The sequence below is a fragment of the Geospiza fortis genome, unplaced genomic scaffold (genome assembly GCF_000277835.1).
Source record: "Geospiza fortis unplaced genomic scaffold, GeoFor_1.0 scaffold538, whole genome shotgun sequence".
NCBI lineage: Eukaryota > Metazoa > Chordata > Aves > Passeriformes > Thraupidae > Geospiza > Geospiza fortis.
Genome location: NW_005054368.1, coordinates 1,339,115 through 1,344,327, shown reverse-complemented (window position 1 = coordinate 1,344,327; position 5,213 = coordinate 1,339,115). Strand labels below are relative to the sequence as shown.

General features: G+C 52.0%; 1 protein-coding gene across 1 annotated transcript in view; it reads right to left on the bottom strand.

The window, feature by feature from the left end:
• Window positions 1–5,213, bottom strand: part of ACACA (acetyl-CoA carboxylase alpha) — a 97,500-nt gene that overhangs the window by 26,611 nt on the left and 65,676 nt on the right.

Below are 5,213 nucleotides of genomic sequence, written 5' to 3'. Positions count from 1 at the left end.
GTGCCACCAGGCACACCGTGTGTGTCACCAGCAGTGCCACCAGGCACAGCCCTGTGTGTCACCAGCAGTGCCACCAGGCACAGCCCTGTGTGTCACCAGCAGTGCCACCAGGCACACTGTGTGTCACCAGCAGTGCCACCAGGCACACCGTGTGTGTCACCAGCAGTGCCACCAGGCACACCCTGCAGCACCTCAAGCCTCTGGTGGCAGGGAAAGAAAGGAATGAGCCTGGCTTTGCTGGGTCAGGGCCATGGTGACCCACATCAGGGACAGCTCCAAGAGCAGCTGGCAGCTCTGGGAGCTGGAGAACACAACCTCCAGCCTTGTTCTCAGCACCCCCAGGGCAGAGCAGGGCGGCCTGTGCTGCTCCCCAGGACTGGGAGAACCTTGGGCAGCCCCAGCCTCCAAACAAGGAACCAACCCTCGATGCTGGTGAGTGTTCATTTCTGGCTGACACTTCCCAGCCCTCCTTGCTTAGCACTCTCCAACACCCTGCACCCATACAGATCTTCCAACAGCCCTGCTGTGCCACTACAGAATGATTCATATCATGCATTAATAATTATAATGCTCCTTTGAATGACAGGGCTGGCACTTGCTGTTCTAACTCACATGATTGCTCTCACATGATTGCTTTGATCTAATCCCAGGACTGGAGTCATCTTGAGCAGATACTGAGCTATCCCTGCCTTGAATCTCAAAAAAAAAAAGCTTTCCACAGTACAAAACCCCAAGCAGCATCAGGCTCACAGGGCTTTTATTTATTTTTGCAGATTGTGAAATTGAAGGGTAAATATTACTGTTGGCAATCACTCCCCAGCCTGTGTGAGCCTCCTGTTCCTCCCTGAGCTCCTCCAGGGAGCCTGAGAGCTGCCCAGACCTCTCTCACATGGGCACAGCCCCCTGAGCAGCCCTGACCTATTGTCTCATCCTGTTCTGTGAATCCCAGAGCATCCAAAAAGTTCTGCAGCACAATTCAGGACTGAATCAAAACCATAAAGATATTCTCTTCTGGCCTCATGCAAGACCAACAAGACCAAACAACACTTTTTCTTTTTTGACCCATTCTGGTCAAAAATGCCACCCCATGACCAGGCAGGGAGATGAAGCCCAGAGTGCTGAACTATGCCTTGAATGTTTCATATTTTAGTTTCTGACCCCTCATCTTCCCTGCAGACTCCTGGCAGGTGGGGTTTGTCCAGCTCACCCTTGGTGCTCTGAGCAAACCATGGGGAGCACGGGGCAAGTCAAGACCAGAGAGTTTGGGGGAAAATAAAGCTAAAACAGGAGGGAAACAAACCGGTGCTGGTCAGAATTCTGTCACCTCTGGCAGCTTTGGGGCAGCTCTCCATCACTATCACAAAATGAACTGTCTGAGAGCCTGGCTGAACATCTACATAACAAACTGATGGGAATCCTGCTAGGAGCAGTTCTTGAAAGTCTCAGCCTAACCTGGCTTCCCTTAGGAAAAGCCTAGAACACTTATCTGCAGGGAAAATGTGACTGAAAGCCACTATTTGTTTCCATTAACACAACAGTCTCCAAGACGGGATTTCTTTTAAACACAAAAGACAAGGAGGAGCAAACTGATTAAAAATAGGTCAGCAGCAGACCCTGGAACATCCTTGGGAGGGCTGAAATGGAACACAGCCCTGGAAGCTTGAAGCACACGAGCAGTGCAGGCATTGGGAATGCCAGGCTCTTTGGTCTGACTTCCATCAAAAAGAAAACCCATGGAAATGGAGGTGCTGGTGCAGGGCACAGCACGTCAGGTCTGAAATCACCCCGTGCTCAGGCTACCACGAGGGAAGGGAGGGAGGGAGGGAGGAAGAAGAGGAGGAAGGTTTGGGGGCAGAAAAAGGGGGAGGCAGGGGAAGTTTAAAAAAAAAATCTCTGCCTCAGCAAAAGTTTTCATTAAAATTTTAGACAAATGATCTCTGTGTCCTTCTCCCATGCTGCCTGGGGCTCCATGCTATTTCTATGCAAATAACAACCTCGTGGTTTATATCTTATTATTTCCACCGGAGCTGCGGCGACATGACCCGAGACGTGTGTGAGGTAGAGACAGCGACAGAGAGAGAGGGAGAGAAAGAGAGGGAAGGGAGGGAGGGAGATGGAGAGGCTGCTGGCTGAAGTGTGAAAAAATATTGTCAGGAGTGAGCAGCAAGAACAAAAAAAAAAAAAAAAAAAAAAAAAAGAGGAAAAAAAAAGAAAAAATTGCAGGGATAACGTGTTTATTTCAGCCCCTCTCCCCATGTGAACCAGCATCTTTTAAAATTCATTGGGCATCAGGCGATCATGCACAATCCATCTGCTTTCACTTTATCATTTGCATTTCATGCCTCCTGGCTTTTGATGTGCTGATACTTTGATGCAGTCAGGAGACGCGCATTATCATTATTTCAATTTGCAGGGGGGTCAGCGGGCTCGGCACAGGCGCGGCACACGCTCACCCCGAGCAGGGAAATGGCATTTCCAGCCCTCCATCCACCCCCTGCTGAAATGCACTGGGGAGACAAAAGGGGCCAGCTGAAACACGGCCCCGAGTGCCCTGTGCTGGCACCTGGAGCATGGCACCTTCACCTGGCCATGGGGACAAAGCTCCAGCAGGGGAACCCTGCACAGCCCTGGTGCTTTCCCTGCCAGGGAAGGGCTGGAGGGAGCTCTAACCAGCTGTCTCCCCAGGATGTGCCCTGTGCTCACCAGCAGCACGTGAGGAGACAAGCCCAGAAGCCACCAGGAGCTGCAGCTCCAAGTGACACTGACCTTGAGCTCATCATCTGAGCTAGAGGTCAGCCCTGGCTTTGGCAGCTGGACCTTTCCCTCTACACCTAAACCCTCAGGCTGCTTTTACATAATGATAATGAACGAGACCAGCAACAGCTCTGGCTGCACATAATGTTTGTCACCATTCCCCTCTGCTCCCTTTGTAAATTAGAAAGAATCCAGCGTTTCACAGGGAAAAAAATAAAATTAAACTACTTCCCAGAAAGCCCTGCCTGCTCTCTGAAAGCCCAATTGTCTCCATTGCTGCAGGAACAGTTTTGTGCTGCACGTCCTGCTGGCGGAGAGGAGACATTTTGAAGATGTGTTTGCAGACACAAGAAGTGTCAGCTTTGTCCTGCACCCTCTAGGAACACACAGATGTAAAAGTCAGGAATGGGAAAACTGCCCCAGATCTCTGGCACCTGGCTGGGAAAAGCTAAAGGTGGCAGTTTCCATGTATGTGTCTTTGTTTCTGCCATCAGCCCCTGCCAGCCCTGACTCCCCCACCTCCTCCAAGGGGATGAGCAGCACCAAGGCTGAGTCACCGCACACAGAACAGCCACAACAGGCTCCCCTTTCTGGAGTCTGAGCCCTGGGAATGAGCAGGAACACGTCCCACACCCAAACAGCCTCTGTGCTCCTGCATGGGGACACCTTGCACAACTGGCCCCTGGCTGGCACTCACCTCATCTCTGGCCCCAGAAAATTCAAAGTGGCCAAAAAATTCTAAATCCCAGGGACAAGTGTGAACAGGTTTCAGGGAGCACAGGGTGAGCCTGAAGGCACTGCATGGCAGGAGGATGCCAATGGATCAGCATCCACTGCTTGTTTCAGATCAGCCAGACTGGGCTCGGACATCCCAGGCTAGCCCTGGACACCAGCTCCCTGCTTCAAACACACTTCTGGGACACAACTGCAGCTGGATCCCTCCAAGAAGCCCTGAGCAGAACTGCAGGGACTGGAAAGTGAGGATCTCTGAAGCAGCAGATATCACACACACCCAGGAGTGAGGGGACTGCTCAAGGGCAGGTAAACACTGCTGGGGCTGGCTGGGAAAGCTGGAGACGATGCAACAGGTTCCTCCCTCACCTCCAGGCAGGTAGAGGTTCAGAGCTGACACAAGCATACCAACATCCCAGCAGAGCAGGGAGGAGGGACAGGGACACACGGGATTTTGCTGAGCCCACTGAAATTCTCAGGATGGGATAAATCCCCCCACAGAAAGCAGCTCCTTCTGCCTGTGCCTGCTGGCAGGGGTCAGGCGCTTAATTCAGTCCATACCCTTAATTTTTAAGTGCCTGAAATCCAGTGGGATTAATGGAGTCCCGTGCAAACAGGCACTGAGTGCAGGGGCAGGGAGTGCAGTTAAACCTGGAAGAGGGGAGAGATGAACAGCCTGGCCCTGCCATCTGGGAAACTCTGCAGGGCCCCGAGCCCCAGCAAGTGACAGCTGGAACCAGGCAACTCACTGCACTCCAGCAAGCACTAAACTGACTCAATTTCTTTTTAAAGGCTGGATCTTCAAATGCCTCTTTTCCTCCCATTGATGCAGGTGCGTGTGATGTGTGTAAGAGATCTAACTGAGGGTGCTGCAGCCTAGAGTTGATAGGATCAATGCTTCATTTTCTGCAGAGCCCCCTTTATTCAGGAGAATAATTCAACGAGAGCCTGTTTTCCTTTATCTCCCATTGTCAGGCAGGCTCTCCTGGAAACACAGCTTGCCATGGAGTACAGGCACCCCAGGTGCTGAGAGTGCCTGAGAACAAAGCTGCTCCATGGGGAAGGGCACTCACAGCACACAGCCCCAACTCCAGGGAAACAAAGCCCTCAGGGACAGCCACGGAGCAGAGTGGGCTGCGAGCTGTGTCTGCACCGGGCTGCAGCCTGGGGGATTAATGGGCTTGGGGCAGCAAGGCAGGAGAAAATCTGCCTCTGGAGTGGGGGAAAAAAAAAGAGCCACTTTAGCTGCGAGGCGGTAAGTTTTCTTTGTAACAGCCCCAGTTATTCCTCCTGTCCCCACAGCTGAGATTTCCAGCAGATCTCGCTCCCAGCCTGGAAAATCAGCGTCCAAGCTCCTGAGGTTCAGTGCTCCCCAGAACTCACACAATGCTGGGGCTGGTGGAATTCAGAGGACTCTGGGCCATGTATTTTGGACCAGGAATTTCCAGACACCAGGACCAGCCCTGGTTCCCCTCACAGCCCTCAGAGGGTGGGAGAAGGCACTGCCTGGGATTCAATCCGTGTCCACAGCTGTCACAGACAACTTTTTATGAAAAATCCTTTCCTTAGGATTTTTTCCTCCTGAGAAGCTGAGAGGCCTCAGGAACAAAATGTAAACAATGGTTATCTGCTGCTGTGGAATGCAACAGGTGGATCTTTGATTGGCCCATCTTAGATGTTTATAATTAATGGCCAATCACAGCCCAGCTGGCTCGGACAGAGAGTCC